Source organism: Salvelinus namaycush, unplaced genomic scaffold (assembly GCF_016432855.1).
Source record: "Salvelinus namaycush isolate Seneca unplaced genomic scaffold, SaNama_1.0 Scaffold363, whole genome shotgun sequence".
NCBI classification, from domain to species: domain Eukaryota; kingdom Metazoa; phylum Chordata; class Actinopteri; order Salmoniformes; family Salmonidae; genus Salvelinus; species Salvelinus namaycush.
Window position 1 is genome coordinate 115,353 of NW_024060597.1, and position 20,100 is coordinate 135,452.

The window sequence follows — 20,100 nt, forward strand, 5'->3', positions numbered from 1 at the left end:
AAGAACACATGAGACAGCACACAGAGGAGAAGGCTTACAAAAGCTCAGACTGTGGGAAAACATATTACTCATCACAGTCACTTAAAGGTCATTAGAGAATCCACACAGGAGAGATAAATTACTTCTCTTAGCGTGTATATTGATATTTCACGTCACATTGACTTTAAATTCATCAGAGAACATACACAGTGCTCCCATTGTCTTATATTGTTGACTGCTAATGATTACCTTTTTTTACCATATTGAATTGTACAAAGTATACTTAAACATATATTTGTATGTTTTTATTAGAAAACATGAATTGAATATGGAGTTGGTCAGTTTGAATATAGAGTAGGTCAGATTCCTTCTGTTTTAAATGGTCCTTTTTTTAACTCTGACACTGTGTGTGTGTTTATCTGGGTGTCATTCCTACAGCACTACAGATAATCAAGTGATATTTGGATGTGATGCATTTGTTCCGTCGTTTACATTTGCAATGTTGGCCCACTGATGATTTAATGAAATGAAAATGTTCACAGACTCTGTAATGCAAAATGTTAATTGTATGTGTCCACATATCTGAGTATGTGACTTGTGGTGGATGAATCAGAATTAGTTGGGTAACATAGATAATTAAGATGTCTTATCTGCATAATATGCTGATGTGATATACTTGTTATTAGAATGTATCCCTTCGGACTCTGGTGTTGGTAGTTGCACTTCTTCCCTCAGCTGGGGCTCAGTCACCTGGGGCCCAGAGAGGGGAGAGGTCAGGCTTGTCTTTCACATGTCCCTGGTGCTATGCAGAATATCAGGAAGGGAAGAGGATAGGAGGGAACATTGTCTTCATATGTGAATGTATCTGTTAAACTATGTGAAGGGATGGTGTGATTAATGGGGAACCAATTACTGGTTTCCACAATGTCTGTGGACAATGTCTCCCTCCTTTGGCTTTGGGGGGAGGTGTATGGCAGTGTCTGGAAGCATTGTATGTCCTCTCTGATGTTGCACTTATCCTGGGATAGTGTATGACCTAGAGGCTCACTCCCCTCAGTGAGCTTGTCCAGGAGTGGGGTCAAGAAGGGGTTTTACTTGAGATGGGAGTATCTAGAGTTGACATTTGAGTTATGCCATTGGATGAGTTGGTGTTTTTGTGCTATGAAGTACCAGGAACGAGATTAGAACCTCGTCTTAGGGACCAAACTGAATGATAATTTATAGCGAATGCTATCTGGCTACGAGATACTCCTTTCTCATTATAAAGTCTCACTTTGTAAACTGTTCCTAATATCTGTGGTTTGTTATGTCGACTAGGGGGTGGATCTTTGCTATAAAAGATCTCAGTAGCCATTGTGTTGCCACTCTCAACGGTTCATTAGAAATAGTGAATTGTTGAAAGTCATTGCAAAGATCTTATTATTAAAGATGTCGTTTAAGTATAACTCTGATTGGTGTGTGAAGTTTTTAAGTATAACTCTGACTGGTGTGTGAAGTTTGTCTCTCCTCATTTGGTAATACAGAAATTAACCACCACATACTAACCTTGTGAAACTGACCTATTATAATCTCCTGTTCCTGGGAGTATCATCCTGCGTTGCAAACCAGCTGCACCTGCGTCCTTGTATGAATAAAGTCCCGCCCAGGAACAGGAAACTATAAAGATATGTGCTCATCACCCAATGCTTCGGAATTCAGACCGTCTACATTGCGCTGTGTAACTCTGTTATTCTCTCTGAGCTCAGAAATAAAGAATCTTGGTTTGACTTGGACTCCAGCAGATCCTTATTTTATAATATCCACCACAACTCTCCCATGGATTGCTGTTTCATCATTGTCTCAATGAAGAGTTCCTCGTTCCACTTTCCTGGGGTCATTTACAAGCAACCCACTGGTTGAATAAACTTTGTTTCCACGTCATTTCAACAAAACAAATCCATGTGATGATGTTTGATTAATGTGGAAAACTGATTGGATTTTGAAAAAGCCATGAATATCAGGTATTTTAAATTTTTCACGAACTGGCAACCTAAATCCAATGGCAGGTGACATTTTGTGTTGATTTCATGTTGAATTCACTTTAGTTGACGAATCAAAGAAATGTAAATAGAAACTAGATGTTGAACTGACGTCTGTGCCCAGTGGGCTGGTTTGAATACGTGGCAGGTGTTGGATCAATATCCACTTTCGTTGCTAAATCCATGCAATTTGCGCCAGATTTCCATGTGAATATTCTCAAATCTGCAGAAAACGGTATACACATTTTCCCATCAGAAATGTTTGCATCAAACAGACTTATTGCGGATAAAAGGCTTTGCGTTATGACGTAGTGCACAAGAAGAATAACGTTTGCTGTTAAATTCCCATGTACCGAATGAAAAATACAAGTTAAATTGGTTTCCATCACATTTTCAACTCCCCTGATGGTTTTAAAACTTGTGTAAAATAGAAAACGTGCTCTTGTCCCGTGCACTGTAGTCAGCAGCTCACATATACAGTGCTGGTAGGCTACCTACATGATGAGATTATTATGGATGAGAGAGATATTATTTTATTTGTCAAATGGCAGCCAAGCATCAATCATCATGTCACCAGAATAAGACCCTCAAAATGTATTGGAAAGGAGCATCAAGCTCATCACATGCAGTTTCACCACCCTGTGAAGTTCATAACTTATTTTGTCTGTAGCCTAATAAACTGCATGGTTTCCCAAGTCGTAGAAGGAGGACCACACAACATATCATCACGTGACTCCAAGTTAAAACAGATGTGATGCTTAGTATATAAATATTTGTGGATAAATGAGTTTCCACCGCCATTTCTTGGTCATACATTTTTACTGACACAAAAAGACCCCACCATGTCAAACAAACTAACAAATTGTCTATCTGCATTAATAAAAGTGTACAGGTATATCCTGTTTCCGTCAGCCCGGTCATTACTTTTGAAATGGTTGGATCAATGTCCACCTTCATGATATGGATGAAGCCTGATTTGGAAAGTCTGAGTAGTTCTATCTGATGTCATAATACACCCCTCTGATAGTCAAGTGATATTTGGAATGTCTGAGTAGTTCTATATGATGTCATAATACACCCCTCTGATAATCAAGTGATATTTAGAATGTCTGAGTAGTTCTATCTGATGTCATAATACACTCTGATAGTGATCCATTTGCTCCATTGTTTCCATGTCAGTTGGTTTCCCACTCTGATGATTTATATCTGACAGAGGGGCTTTAAAGGAATAGTATGGTGACATCTTAATGTGGCTTGAAATAAATAGTATGGTCACATTTACAGGTTGTGGCTCAGTATTCTTAGTATGATGTGAAAAAAGAACAATCAACTATTTATTGATAATGTATATTCCTATTCAGCTTCTACATCTGCATAGAGGCAAACAGTATCTTAAAGTTGATTAAATATATATATATATATAAATTGTACACTTCTATTTTCACAATTTGAATTATTATTCATCAAAAACTATACCAACAATACACTGCAGCTTTGACGTCAAGAAGAGATTGGGCTGATGGGTGTTGGTGCTACTATACAGGTAAGGCTGTCCAATATGAATGTTCAATACACACAATAGGTTGATCAGTAGCCAGTTAGCTAGCTGCTACAGTCCAATATGAATGTTCAATACACACAATAGGTTGATCGGTAGCCAGATAGCTAGCTGCTTCAGTCCAATATGAATGTTCAATACACACAATAGGTTGATCGGTAGCCAGATAGCTAGCTGCTTCAGTCCAATATGAATGTTCAATACACACAATAGGTTGATCAGTAGCCAGTTAGCTAGCTGCTACAGTCCAATATGAATGTTCAATACACACAATAGGTTGACTGTTGACCAATATGAATGTTCATAATGAGGGAAAAATAAAGGTGGGCTCTCCTGTCAACATGGGGCTCCTGCTGCAGGTAGTCTAGCGGTTACTAGTGTTGGGCCAGTAACCGAAAGATCTCTGGTTTGAATCCCAAAGACAACTAGGTGAAAAATCTGTCAATTTGCCCTTGAGGACACCAGCAGCAGGATCCTCATGTTTCTCCCATTCTTCTCTGCAGATCCTCTCAAACTCTGTCAGGTTGAATGGGGAGTGTCACTACAAAGCTATTTTCAGGTCTCTCCAGGGTTCAAATCCGGGCTCTGGCTGGGCCACTCAAGGACATTCAGAGACATCTCCCAAAGCCACTCCTGCATTGTCTTGGCTTTGTGCGTAGGGTCGTTGTCCTATTGGAAGGTTAACCTTTGCCCCAGTCTGAGGTCCTGAGTGCTCTGGAGCAAGTTTTCTAAAATTATCTCTCTGTATTTTGCTCCGTTCATCTTTCCCTCGATCCTGACGAGTCTCCCAGTCCCTGCCGCTGAAAAACATCCCCACAGCATGATGCTGCCAAACCCATGCTTCACCGTAGGAATGGTGCCAGGTTTCCTCCCTTGGCATTCATCAGACCAGAGAATTTTGTTACTCATGGTCTGATAGTCCTTTAGGTGCCTTTTGGCAAACTCCAAGCTGGCTTTCATGTGCCTTTTACTGAGGAGTGGCTTCCGTCTGGCAACTCTACCATAACGTCCTGCTTGGTGGAGTGATGCAGAGATGGTTGTCCTTCTGGAAGGTTCTCCCATCTCCACAGAGGAGCTCTGTCAGAGTGACCATTGGGTTCTTGGTCACCTCCCTGACCAAGGCCCTTCTCCCCCGATTGTTCAGTTTGGCCGGGCAGCCAGCAGTAGGAAGGGTTTTGGTGGTTTCAAACTTCTTCCTTTTAAGACGATGGGGACCTTCAATGCTGCAGAAATGTTTTGGTACACTTCCCCAGATCTGTGCCGTGACACAATCCTGTCTCGAAAGGAGTATATCACATCAAATACAGGCTACTTAAAGTTCATGAGAGAACACACATATGCTCGTACTCGTCTCATTTTTACAAAAATAGAATTGTGCTTTTGGTCATGCAATATTTTCTTTATATATATATACACTGATCATACCAAACATTTGGAGCGACATAAACGTCCTAATATGGACTAGGAACCTCTTCCTTTTCCCTCAGAAGAGCCTCAATGAACTCTTCAAAGTGTCCAAAGCCTTCCACAGGGATGCTGACTCCATGTTGACTCCAATGCTTCCCACAATTGTGTCATGTTGGCTGGATGTCCTTTGGGTGCAGTGGAGGCTGCTCAGAGAAGGATGGTCTTCCCCTTCCTCCTCTGAGAAGCCTCCACTGCACCCAAAGGACATCGAGCCAACTTTACATAATTGTGGGAAGGGATTTTCAGTGAGTTTCAGAAGAAAATAAATTGGTAAAACATTCAAATAAAATCATTTTTGGATAAAACTATACTAAATATAATCACATCACCAAATAATTGAATAAAACATACTATTTTGCATCCTCCTCTGGGTCATTGACTTCAATACAAACCTAGGAGGCTCATGGTTCTCAAGGCTTCCATAGACTTAAACAGTAATTATGACAACTTCCGGAGGACATCCTCCAACCTATCAGAGCTCTTTCAGCATGAACCTTCTCCGCTGTGCAATGTGGTTTTCCGAGCTGGTCATGGGTGCACCTCAACCCCGCTCAAGGTACTAAACGATATCATAACCGTCATCGAGAAGAGACAATACTGTGCAGCCGTATTCATGGGTTGGCACCCCCCATTGGGATGTGCCATGGCGAAGATCTTTGTGGGCTATACTCGGCCTTGTCTCAGGATGGTAAGTTGGTGGTTGAAGATATCCCTCTAGTGGTGTGGGGGCTGTGCTTTGGCAAAGTGGGTGGGGTTATATCCTTCCTGTTTGGCCCTGTCCGGGGGTATCATCGGATGGGGCCACAGTGTCTCCTGACCCATACTGTCTCAGCCTTCAGTATTTATGCTGCAGTAGTTTATGTGTCGGGGGGCTGGGGTCAGTCTGTTATATCTGGAGTATTTCTCCTGTCTTATCCGGTGTCCTGTGTGAATTTAAGTATGCTCTCTCTTTCTCTCTTTCTTTCTTTCTTTCTCTCTCTCGGAGGACCTGAGCCCTAGGACCATGCCTCAGGACTACCTGGCATGATGACTCCTTGCTGTCCCCAGTCCAGCTGGCCGTGCTGCTGCTCCAGTTTCAACTGTTCTGCCTGCGGCTATGGAACCCTGACCTGTTCACCGGAGGTGCTACCTGTCCCAGACCTGCTGTTTTCAACTCTCTAGAGACAAACGTTTCTTAAACAGAAAAAAACGGGATAAACATACCTGAATTTGTCAAATAAAATCAAACTTTATTTGTCAAATGCGCCGAATACAACAAGTGTAGACCTTACAGTGAATTGCTTACTTACAAGCCCTTAACTAACAGTACAGTTCAAGAAGAGTTAAGAAAATGAGCAAATGACCAAAAGTAAAAAATAATAAAAAGTAACACAATAAAATAACAATAACAAGGCTATATACAGGGGGTACTGGTACCGAGTCAATGTGCGGGGGTACAGGTTAGTCGAGGTAATTTGTACATGTAGGTAGGGGTGAAGTGACATTTCATAGATAATAAACAGCAAGTAGCAGCAGTGTACAAAACAAATGGAGGTGGGGTCAATGTAAATAGTCCGGTTGGCCATTTGATTAATTGTTTAGCAGTCTTATGGCTTGGGGGTAGAAGCTGTTAAGAAGCCTTTTGGTTCTAGACTTGGTGCTCCGGTACCGCTTGACGTGTGGGAGCAGAGAAAACAGTCTATGACTTGGGTGACTGACAATTTTTGGGTTTGCATTACGGTCAGATGCCGAGCAGTTGCCATACCAGGCGGTGATGCAACCGGTCAGGATGCTCTCGATGGTGCAGCTGTAGAACTTTTTGAGGATCTGGGGACCCATGCCAAATCTTTTCAGTCTCCCGAGGTGGAAAACTTGTTGTCGTGCCCTCTTCACGACTGTCTTGGTGTGTTTGGACCATGATAATTAGTTAGTGATGTCTTCACGACTGTCTGTCCATGTGTTACTGTCTGTCACCTAAAAAACGTATCTCCACCTGTGTGCACCTACATTCTAAACTTTCATTCATAGGCTAGGTTGTAGCAATCTCATGATGGGTATAGGGAAAATTCTAGTATCATGTAGTAGCCGAAACCTATTGCTGTTACATTGAACAGGGTGAACGGAATATGAATGACAGTCATCCAATATGCTGTCATAGAAATAAGGCCAAGCTCATGAAAAAACAAATAGTTCTGCCTCATCTTAAACGGCACTGTTTGGGTGTTGGATGATTCTTGGTACACATGGGAAACCGTTGAGCTGGAAAACCCCAGCAGCGTTGCAGTACTTGACACAAACCGGTGCCTGGGACCTACTACCATACCCTGTTCAAAGGCTCTTAACTATTTTGTCTTCCACATTCACCCTCTGAATGGCATACATACACAATCCATGTCTCATTTGTCTCAAGGCCTAAAATGCCTTACAGGATGATTTGTGTAGCTTTAAGGAAGAGCGTAGCTTTAAGGAAATAGTACCGTCACATCTAGATAAAAACGAATGTGAAAAATTAACAGAGCAAATGTTTATTAAAACACTACCTATTCATAGAAGTATGTATTCATCATTTACAATATATCAGCTCATTGTTAAATTATTATGACGTTTTTTTCCAATACAGAAAGTGTAGTAACTATTGTTTCCAAACTGCGTTACCCACTCCAGCCAGCAGATGGCGATATGCGTCTTTCAGGTGATGCTTCTTGCGTGACGTGTAATTTACTGGACCGGACACTTCTTCAGGAACAACAACACGGCTACTCTTTCTACCGCCTTGGTAGCTTGCTAGCCAACATAACACTGAAAGATTGACGCTTTAGACCATATTAATGTACATTAGCTAATCTCAGTGTTGTAAACACTTTTCTGTTGACGTATCAACTGGTTAACTTTAACCTAATTTGCTTGTTCAATTTGCAAAGTTGTTAAACATTGATACTGAGCCTAGCGCTAGGCTAGTCGCTAATTTTAACATCCCAGACCATGAGCTCACTAAACTACTCATCCCCCGTTAAAGAAGAGGTCTGCTGTATGCAGAAAGAAGCTCTGAGGCTGAACATTGTCGTGAAAGAAGAAGAGGATGTTATAGAGGAAACAGAGGAAGAACCTTTTAGAGAGGAAGAACCTTTTAGAGGTGAAGAGGATGCTATCTCAGTAGAGGTGAAGAAGGAAGACGTCTTGGGAGTGAAAGAGGAGGAGACAGAATATCAGATTAACACCAGTGAGTACTGTCTTAAACAGAGTCACACACTATGCAGTTGTTGAACTAATGTGTGGTTTTAAAGGGCATTCTACTGAAGTTCTACACTTGAATATGTTGTTCAGTACTGTAGGAATTGTTAAAGGGTCAATCTGCCTTTGGTACATATATTTTGGGGTCTTTTAAATTAGATGTATTAAATTATCCATGTGGTCTACATTAAAAATGCATCTAATCTAGTATAACAGGCTTTTAAAATGCAATATTGGAGCATAATTTGTACTTAAAATATCAAAGGGATGCAACAGGCACCCATTTAGTGGAACGACCCTTTAACATTTGCATTTTAGGCTGTTTAGAGAGATTAATGCCTCTTGTAAGACCCTTTGTGATTGTAATAGACGGTCGTAAGTTCACTATCTGTTTGATGTTCTCATTCACACAGGAGAGAGACATGACTATTTTGGATCCTCTGGGGAGCATCAACAACATCCTGATGCTGACGAGGCAGAGAAGAGTCTCTCCAGATCAGAACACCAGATGGTACAGCTTGGTCTGGTCTAGCATACATCTTGCTCTATCAGGGTCTGGGCTGGGTTTCTGTAAAGCACTTCATGACAGCGGTGACATAAGCATCCATAATGATATGTGTCTGTGTCCCCTCTTTATGGTTACCAGGACAACGCTAGCCCTTCCTCCCTCCCGGAGTCCCCGTTTCGTGCCTCTACCGGTAGCACCTTACTGCTGGGTATGAAGAGGTTGTCTGTGCTGCTGGTGGACTGCAGGAAAACAACGGGGCTGAGTGGAACTATGAGAGGAGGAGAAGAGAAGAAAGGATCAGATTTGACTCATCAAAGTAAGTGCTGTAGTTTAGTTTGAACAAATACAATAGATCTGCCCACTGGTATCTGTTACCAGGACAACCAGCAGAGTTCTGTTAGTTGACAGGAAGATAGACTGGTGGATATGGATGTTATGAATATCATAACACTGAAAAAGGATTCTGCCAATGAAAAGAGAGAAACCAATAGACCATATAAAACCTTGATGGAAGTTAGCTTTAGAGAGAAAGTTTCAAGATGATCTGATGTCAGGTGCATGTTTTACAAAAACATTTTTTCAAATCATTATGGATGTTACATTGTCTGTCCCAGTCAACCCCCCCTTTCTTTACAAGACTCTAGAACACACAAACTAAACTCCAGACACTTCAATGTGGTCTGTATTGCTTCATTAACATCTGATCAACACAACTTGTTAAACATGGCCAATATATATTTTAAAACAAGCTCCTGTTTTTGTCTTGACTTCCGTCTCTGTGATGGACAAAGTTCATTTCATTTCCTACTTTAACAGGTCAAGTAAAGCCTGAACTCCAACATATTGACCTTAAAGAACATGGTTCATTTGGAAATGACTAACTTTATTCATTTCATGTTTAACTGATGCCAGTGTGCTGCTAACAGTTGCAATTCCTCCACTGTCCCCATACCAGGCTCAAACCAGTGATCCTCTGCTTCTCAACACACGTGACCGCTCTCCTTGAGAATAAACTCTATTCAGAGTGCTAGAGCCACACACTCACTATAGCACAATAAGGGGTGTGTATTTAACAGATGGTGAGATCAGAAACAAATCAGTCAAATCAAATCAAATGTATTTATATAGCCCTTCGTACATCAGCTGATATCTCAAAGTGCTGTACAGAAACCCAGCCTAAAACCCCAAACAGCAAGCAATGCAGGTGTAGAAGCACGGTGGCTAGGAAAAACTCCCTAGAAAGGCCAAAACCTAGGAAGAAACCTAGAGAGGAACCAGGCTATGAGGGGTGGCCAGTCCTCTTCTGGCTGTGCCGGGTGGAGATTATAACAGAACAGGCCCTTTGTTTGCTCTGTTTCAGAGCTACTCTGCTTTCTGACGAAGGAAAACCTTTTCAACTATAAATGTATATTTGGCTGCCATTTAGGCTGCAACAACTATACAGTGGAACACCCCCTGATCTGTTGTTTTATGAAGGGTCACCTACGCCCAGTATCCAAACAGCTAGTCCCATCCTGGGATTTTTATGTTTTGCTTGAGGTTATTGCCGCTGTTGGAGCCACTGGAAAGAGTAGAAATTAGATTTATTTAAAACTGCTTTACTTTAGCCATTATATCCGTATAATGAGTTACACCCCCATACCTTCATGGGGTTCTATAGTAGCAAGGATCTGACTCCTCCGGAGGGCTTGATGGCTCAATCCACCAGAGGTATGGCTACAACATAGGCATGGTTCAAAGGCATCTCTGTTCAAGAGATCTGTAATGCAGCATGTTGTGGTGATGTACCTTCATGAGGTTCTACTGACTGGACATCACTACACATACGGTGAGTAGAGTGGGGACCTCTGAGGGATGATCCTGTCTAGACTTGGCATCAGAGAGTATATGAGCTCTGTAGTAGTTGACTATATCCCCAAAGTGAGAGACTAACGAGTCACTGAAATAGAACTGAAGGTTCCCTTACGGAACCCTGATTCTATGATATTCACCAGGTTACCTAACAGAACCCTGATTCTATGATATTCACCAGGTTACCTAACAGAACCCTGATTCTATGATATTCACCAGGTTACCTAACAGAACCCTGATTCTATGATATTCACCAGGTTACCTAACAGAACCCTGATTCTATGATATTCACCAGGTTACCTAACAGAACCCTGATTCTATGATATTCACCAGGTTACCTAACAGAACCCTGATTCTATGATATTCACCAGGTTACCTAACAGAACCCTGATTCTATGATATTCACCAGGTTACCTAACAGAACCCTGATTCTCTGATATTCACCAGGTTACCTAACAGAACCCTGATTCTATGATATTCACCAGGTTACCTAACAGAACCCTGATTCTATGATATTCACCAGGTTACCTTTCACACATGGAAGACGGGAGCGACTATGTCCCTGATATAGGAAGTGGTCTGCTATTGGCCGTTGCTATCGGAGAGTACAGTGCCTCCTGAAAGTATTCAGACCCCTTGACTTTTTCCACATTTTGTTACATTACAGCCTTTTTCTAAAAACACAATACCAAACATTTTTGTTTGATAATTTTGCTAATTTATCAAAAAATACAAAACTGAAATATTACATTTACTTAAGTATTCAGACCCTATACTCAGAACTCTGTTCAAGCAGCAGGTTCTGCTCTGGAGCAGGTTTTCATCAAAGATCTATCTTAAAGGAGGACTGTAGCATCTAATGATGAAACATTATGGAGTCTTAAAGGAGGACTGTAGCATCTAATGATGAAACATTATGGAGTCTTAAAGGAGGACTGGGATGGGAAAGGAAAGGGGATATCTAGTCAGTCACAACTGAATCCATTCACCCTAAATGTGTCTTCCGCATTGAACCCAACCCCTCTGAATCAGAGTGGCCTTAATCGACGTCCACGTTATCGGTGCCCGGGGAGCAGTTGTTGCAGGTTAACTGCCTTGCTCACGGCAGCTTTTTTCTACAATAGAGATAGTGACCTGCGTCATAAGTCTTTGTATGGTGGATAGGCTTTCAATGGAAAAACAGGCATTTCAAAATAAAAGCATTTCCTGGGTGGATTTTTCTCAGGTTTTCACCTGCCATTTCAGTTCTGTTATACTCACAGACATTATTTTAACAGTTTTAGAAACTTCAGAGTGGTTTCTATCCAAATCTACTAATTTGCATATCCTAGCTTCTGGGCCTGAGTAGCAGGCAGATTACTTTGGGCACGCTTTTCATCCAAAATTCCGAATGCTGCCCCCTACCCTAGTGAGGTTAAAGGAGAAGTTTACCCAAAATCCAGAAACTCTGAAGTGATTCCATACATTGAAACTAGTCCAGTGGAGTTTTCTCTCTCCCTGTAGTGCTGTACTGAAACAGCTGCAAAACGTGACTTATGACGTTGCTGGATGTGGGCCTCGCTCTGCTGCTTTGCCAGTTAATTTGTTATTTTATTACAACTATGGCCTTTGGCTTTCACCTGGAATTGTTTATTTATGTCTGAGAAAAAAAACAACTTTTAAACCCATAAAATATATATAAATATGATGATGTCATAGTGAATTCATGACATGTGACTGAACAAGCCTTTTCATACTTCATAACATGGCTATATACAGTGCCTTTGGAAAGTATTCAGACTCCTTGACTTTTCCATATTTTGTTACGTTACAGCCTGATTCAATCTACACACAAATACCCCTTAAACCTGTCTATGACATGCGTTCCGCTAGCGGAACCCCTCGACAACATTCCGCGGGAAATTCAAAAATATTTTTTAGAAATATGTAACTTTCACACATTAACAAGTCCAATACAGCAAATGAAAGATAAACATCTTGTTAATCTACCCATCGTGTCTGATTTCAAAAATGCTTTACAGCGAAAGCACAACATATGATTATGTTAGATCACCACCAAGTCAAAAAAACACAGCCATTTTTCCAGCCAAAGACAGGAGTCACAAAAAGCAGAAATATAGATAAAATTAATCACTAACCTTTGATGATCTACATCAGATGACACTCATAGGACATCATGTTACACAATACATGTATGTTTTGTTCGATAATGTGCATATTTATATCCAAAAATCTCAGTTTACATTGGCGCCATGTTCAGAAATGCCTCCAAAATATCCAGAGAAATTGCAGAGCCACATCAAATAACAGAAATACTCATCATAAACTTTGTTGAAAGATACATGTTTTACATAGAATTAAAGATACACTTGTTCTTAATGCAAACGCTGTGTCAGATTTCAAAAAAACTTTACGGAAAAAGCACACCATGCAATAATCTGAGACGGCGCTCAGAAAAAAAAATTCTCTGCCATGTTGGAGTCAACAGAAATCAGAAATTACACTATAAATATTCCCTTACCTTTGATGATCTTCATCAGAATGCACTCCCAGGAATCCTAGTTCCACAATAAATTGTTGTTTTGTTCGATAATGTCCATTATTTATGTCCAAGTAGCTACTTTTGTTAGCACGTTTAGTACACATATCCAAACGCTCGTGCAGGTCCAGGCAAACGTCGGACGAAAACTTCAAAAAGTTATATTACAGGCCGAAGAAACTTGTCAAACTAAGTATAGAATCAATCTTTAGGATGTTGTTATCATAAATATTCAATAACGTTCCAACCGGAGAATTCCTTTCTGTGTAGAGAAGCACAGGTCGCTATCATGTGAAATGCGCATGACCAGGAAATGGCTCTCTACCAGTAACCTGACTCATTCCCCTCTTATTCAGCCCCACAACACAGTAGAAGCCCCATTCAAGTTTCTAAAGAGGGATGACATCTAGTGGAAGCCGGAGGAAGTGCAAACAGATCCATATCCTACTGTGCATTCAATAGGGACTGAGTTGAAAATCGACCTCAGATATCCCACTTCCGGGTTGGATTTTTCTCAGATTCCAGAAAATGATGTCATGGCTTTAGAAGCTTCTGATAGGCTAATTGACATAATTTGTGTCAATTGGAGGTGTACCTGTGGATGTATTTCAAGACCTACCTTCAAACTTGACACCAGGAGAAAATCAAAAGAAATCAGCCAAGTCTGGTTCATCCTTGGGAGCAATTTCCAAACGCCTGAAGGTACCACGTTTATCTGTACAAATAATAGTACGCAAGTATAAACACCATGGGACCACGCAGCTGTCATATTGCTCTGGAAGGAGAAGCGTTTTCAGTCTCCTAGAGATGAACGTACTTTGGTGCGAAAAGTGAAAATCATTCCCAGAACAACAGCAAAGGACCTTGTGAAGATGCTGGAGGAAACGGGTACAAAAGTATCTATATCCACAGTAAAACAAGTCCTATATCGACATAACCTGAAAGGCCGCTCCGCAAGGAACAAAACCGCCATAAAAAAGACAGACTACGGTTTGCAACTGCACGTAGGGACCAAGATTGTACTTTTTGGAGAAAAGGACAACAAAGTCAAGGTATTGGAGTAGCCATCACAAAGCCCTGACCTCAATCCCATAGAAAATTTGTGGGCAGAACTGAAAAAGCATGTGCGAGCAAGGAGGCTTACAAACCTGACTCAGTTACACCAGCTCTGTCAGGAGGAATGGGCCAAAATTCACCTGAGTTGGGTGAGAACATTTCGTTGAGGTGATGTGACAAAGTCTCACTTCTCATGAGAACGTCGCCCACATAGATTATCGTCCCCCTAGAGGCTGCGTCTGGCATTACCTTGTGCAGAAAGATGTTGAACTCTGAGGGGGAGTTCACATACCCGAGCGGGCAACGATTTAACGTGAAGAGCTTGTTCGAGAAAGAGAAAGCCAACTTGTGTTGGTCACGAGGGTTGACAGTCATGGTCCAGAAACCGTTTGCCACGTCTACGGTGGAGAAGTTCTTGGCATTTGCCACCTTTGGCAACTCTTGGTTGAGCTGTGTCATTGGCCAACGAGACAACGGAACCAGTTTGTTGAGTTGTCTATAGTCAACGGTAAGACACCATTTACCGGTTGGTTTTAGAACAGATGTCAGAATCGACATCCAGCCTGAACGTTGATGTGTTGTCAAGTGGCAATATGGGGGTTACTGCGAATGCCTTTGACAGACAAGTAAACAGCGTACCTCCCTCGCCATCTAGGTCTAGGGAGGATGGAAGAGGCCCAATCATGGGAACAACCAGTTCAAAATCATGGAAGGAGTAATCGATCAATGTTCCTAGCTGAGTGTGCCGAGGAATGGAAATATCCGCTTGAGTCAGATTTTGTACCGGGGGTAAGTGGATCTAGTGGTCAGTTCCAACAGCGGGTTGCCATTGATAGTTAGCCCCAAGTCGAATAGTTGCGGAGAGGGTTGGAAGAACGCAGTGGTGCCTTCCACCCGGTATCCGGGCGCCAGGTTCAGTCTTACAGAAACCTCTGTGGTTCTTGCCGGAATCATCATGGCGGACTCAGTTATCACCTTGCAAGCTTCAGGAATAGTCTGCCCGGATGCCATTCACACCGGGTCGAAAGACAAGGCATGTTGGTTTGGCTGCGCCAAAGACCAAAGAACTTGGTGTATGGTATCGAGTTTAACACCCAATCTTACCAAAATGTCCGCTCCCACATAGACTGTGTGTGGGAGGTCTGCGACAACCAGTAGGTAGTGAGATACTTCCTTGGTTACAATGCGGATCGATAGCGCACACACCCCTATTGCGGTGAGCGTCGTCTGGGGAGTCGTTCCCAGTGGAAATCTAAACGTTTTCGGCACAAGGGGATGGCAGTTAGCCATTTTCGAAATTTCGTTGAACATTTCCAAACTGATTGCAGATTTTTCTGACCAGGTTGCCAGTCTGGCATCCTCAACCATAGTGCCGTTTAGGCACACGCCCCCTATCAGAGGAGGTCGGTATGTGGCTGGTGAATCACCCAAGCCACACAGGAAAACCTCATGTTCGGTTAAGTTCCAAGTTGAACTCACCTTGTCATCTGTCACCAATGGCGGACTCATGACCAAGTTCACCGGGTTTGCGGCAGATGCTGACGTCGAACAAACGCCGTTGCACAATGTATGACAGGTAGCCTTGGAAGAATGCGGTGAAGTCAACGGAGTTGGCATACATATTTGTGACCAGATTTGGTTGGTTTTCCAATCCATTAGTGGTACCAAGCGATGGTAACCAAGGCGTCCTCTATGTCTGCTAAGAATATCTCAGTGTTGTTTGGCTTTCCTGGAACGGGGTCAAAGAGGCGGAAGTTTTTGATGATTTTGTCAAGGCGATCCCCGCCGAGTGCGCGGGGAGCATCTGGACCCTCCCGTTGGTAATTGTGGGTCGAAAGGCCAAGAGGAAAAGTCAAGCTGTGGTTGTGTTTGCGAGGAGGCCCCATGTCACTGTGGGCCGAATGGCTAAGAGAAAGAGGCTGAAATCTCCTGTCGTCTACATTCCCTCGTTCTCTGAGCTCCGGATGTGAGCCAGGTTGCTTGGTTTGGTTGTCCCGCAATAGTGCGTGACTGTTCTGGAGTTCCTACAGATGATACCTAAAGGTGGTGTTCTGTTTCATCGCAGATTCCATCTGGGAGTTGAGGGTGTTTATTTTAGACATGTAGGTGTCGCCCTTGCTCCGCTCGGCCTCATACTTATCTGTCATGGTTTGCAGGGAGGGGTCTCAAGTGTGGAGTGAAAGATCCAGTGATGCGATGTCCTTTTGTTTAGAGGTCACATTTTCCAACTTTCTCACCTGGTTTTTCTCATCCTTCATTAAATCAGCGACTTCAATGAGTTCTGCTGTTTTGTCCTCCAACTTGGTCATTGTGTTCATTAACTGATCGTCTTTGGTCTGCAGCTTTTGGAATAGAACATTATTGCTTTGAGGGGTTTCATTCACAACCGTTTGCAGGGCATCAAGTTGCTCGCCCCGGTTTCTAGCTAGCTCGTCAGATTCATCTAGTTTTGCGTGGACTTCATCGTATTTAGTTTTGGCTAAAACGAGTTGTTCCTTTCGGATACGGACTTGGTCAAGAGTTTGTTTGCGTTCTTTGAGTGTTAGCCAGATCTTCCAATTTATCTGTTCTCACACACAGTTCCTCGGCTAGCAGTAGCTTATCTTTTTCGGCTTTCGATGCCAGCTCCCTGGTTCTCTCCACCTGTGCCTTGAACTCCCCAGCTTCCTGCTCGTGCCTCTGTTGGGCACTGAGGTACTGGTGCACTGTCCATCTCTGCTGGTGGGCACTGAGGTATTGGTGCACTGTTCATCTCTGCTGGTGGGCACTGTGGTACTGGTGCACTGTCCATCTCTGTTGGGTACTGGTGCACTGTTCATCTCTGTTGGGCACTGAGGTACTGGTGCACTGTCCATCTCTGTTGGGCACTGAGGTACTGGTGCACTGTCCATCTCTGCTGGTGGGCACTGAGGTACTGGTGCACTGTCCATCTCTGCTGCTGGGCACTGAGGTACTGGTGCACTGTCCATCTCTGCTGCTGGGCACTGAGGTACTGGTGCACTGTCCATCTCTGCTGCTGGGCACTGAGGTACTGGTGCACTGTCCATCTCTGCTGCTGGGCACTGAGGTACTGGTGCACTGTCCATCTCTGCTGCTGGGCACTGAGGTACTGGTGCACTGTCCATCTCTGCTGGGCACTGAGGTACTGGTGCACTGTCCATCTCTGCTGGTGGGCACTGAGGTACTGGTGCACTGTCCATCTCTGCTGCTGGGCACTGAGGTACTGGTGCACTATCCATCTCTGCTGGTGGGCACTGAGGTACTGGTGCACTGTCCATCTCTGCTGGTGGGCACTGAGGTACTGGTGCACTGTCTATCTCTGCTGGTGGGCACTGAGGTACTGGTGCACTGTCCATCTCTGTTGGGTACTGAGGTACTGGTGCACTGTCCTTCTCTGGTGGGCACTGAGGTACTGGTGCACTGTCCATCTCTGCTGCTGGGCACTGAGGTACTGGTGCACTGTCCATCTCTGCTGGTGGCCATAGTTGAGGGCTAAACTGGAGAGAACCTTCACAAGGCCTCCGCCTGATGGTCTATTTTGGAGAGCGTCTGTCACAATGTCTGCATTTTTCTCGCTTATCTAACATTTTCAGCCCCTCGGCATAGTTAGGATTTGCATCGTTGCTGAGGTCAGTGATCAATCTTTCCGTGGGTGAAGGTCCACTGATTAGAGGGGGAATGGGTGGAAACACATCTGATGGATTGCTCGTTTTATGATGATCAGTTATTTCACTTTACGTAATATTTGGGTTTTTGAGTTGGAGGCTGCAAACACGATTTAACTCAGTTTGTAAATGTCAATGAATCATCAAGACTGAGTCAGTAATGCGAGTTGGTTATTACTGAACTTGCCAAAACAGATTTGATTGATTAAATCGGTTTTAATGATAAATCTAACCTGTATAGGCTATTTGGGAATTTTAACTTTAATTCACCTGAAAGAGTTGCTATCGCTAAGTTAACGTTGAAAAGTTTAACTATGTCTCATTGGTTAGAAGACATTAGTTTGTGTATTATTCCAATAACCAACCTGGAAAGGTAGTGTAGCAATTTAATGTATGTATTAAATTGAATGAGACAATGATATCCAATCAGTTGAGACTGGTTTGATATCATACAGCGTAACCTGAATTATTTTAAAGTAATTATTGCCGATTCTTCACCACCGGAGGTCTCTATTAACACAAGCTAAAATCGCCAAGGTATCAGTGAAGGTGGAATTTCACAATGCTGTTAAAAGGTCTCCTTAAACACCATTGAACTGGTAAAACGGATTTAATCTATTAATCAATTTGAATGATTTGTCAACCCTGTATATGCTAAAGGTATTAGCTTTAATTAACCTGAAATAGTTGTTATATCTAAGTTAATGTGGAAAAGTTTAACCATCTCATTGGTTAGAAGACATTAGTGTGTGTATTATTCCAATAACCAACCTGGAAAGGTAGTGTAGCAATTTAATGTATGTATTAAATTGAATGAGACAATGATATCCAATCAGTTGAGACTGGTTTGATATCCTACAGCGTGACCTGAATTATTTCATGAAAAATGACTGGCGATTCTTCGCCAGAGGTTACTGATAGCGCAAGCTGAGATCTCACATGATTCCCGCCCGGCGCGGGAATTCACTATGAACAAAGGGGAAAACAAAAATGGCTGATCTGGCGCAATGCTTAGCTTTCCTTCCACTTCGCCGCGCAAGGGAAGTTCCCCCCAACAAGGGAACGGGTTTACTAGGTGACGTCTCACGTTCAACCCTTAAACTCTTCACGTTACCAAATGCGAGAGGTAGAAAGATAATGGCTTCGGTCAAACGAATATATCTACTCAAATTTCCGTAATGGCTGGCTCATATGTCCTCTGCTCTAGGAATTGCTTATGACCGAGTCAGATCACTCCTGAAAGCGACCTACTAGTTGGTCCACTAGTATTATTCTCAGAATGTCTACATCGGCTGGTACATATGCCCTAGCACGTAGCATTCAGTAGACCCTCCGACACACTGACATTCGTCAGATGTACCACAGGGGTGGTTCTCTCCCGACCAGTATCTGGGTGAAATGGAACGACACACACACGCTTCTCCCACACCAGTCCTGCCTATAGCTATTAATGGTATATATGTATCTTGCTACACAATTGGTATGGAATTAACCCAAAAGTGCGGCCATAGTTTTATCTTCAATGCCTCCCACGGGGTGCCAATATGTTGTGACGTTGTATTAGTTAATGTGACGACTGCTGCTCATCGAATGATTAACGGTTTATAATTGCGTAATTAAATGAATCAGACAATTATTAACTCATTAACCTGGGCACCATGGGAAAATTAGTTTTATTGAGTTTCTATTTCCCAAATTACCTCAAAGAATATCAGAATATCGATTTGACAACAGTCGCTAATTAATCAATTTCCTCTACAGTCTCATTGTGAACGTCGCATAATCCAGGAATCTGCACAAACCCGAGTCCCACCAATGAGTTCGTACCACACCAATTTTATTTATTTATTTATTTATTTATTTATTTACTAGAAAGCTAAAATGATAATAGAAGATACGCATAAACAAAAACACAGTCTAGGCTGTTGATTAGAACTTAGTACAACGGGCCAACACACTCTGACGCGTGTTACCCCAAAATGGGGATTTAAAAGAGAGAAAAAGAAAAGGTACACGAGAGAAATATCCCTTTGGGTGCATTTGACAGCTATGCTTATTTGAACCCTAACCTTGCCCCGAACTGCCGCACTTATGGGTCAGAATATAATGATGTACTTACGTGTTGAAGGTCTCCGCTGTGGGTCTCTCCGCGTGGGCCGTTTAGGCTTCAAGAAATGACGCACTTCTCGGGTGCAACTCTCTGGTTGTCCTCACGATGTCAGTGTCCTTTTTGCTTAGTGGTCTGATTC

General features: G+C 42.6%; 1 pseudogene; it reads left to right on the forward strand.

Moving 5' to 3' along the window:
• The first annotated feature begins 9,018 nt into the window (after nt 1–9,018).
• Nucleotides 9,019–20,100, forward strand: part of LOC120040565 — a 90,164-nt pseudogene continuing 79,082 nt past the window's right edge.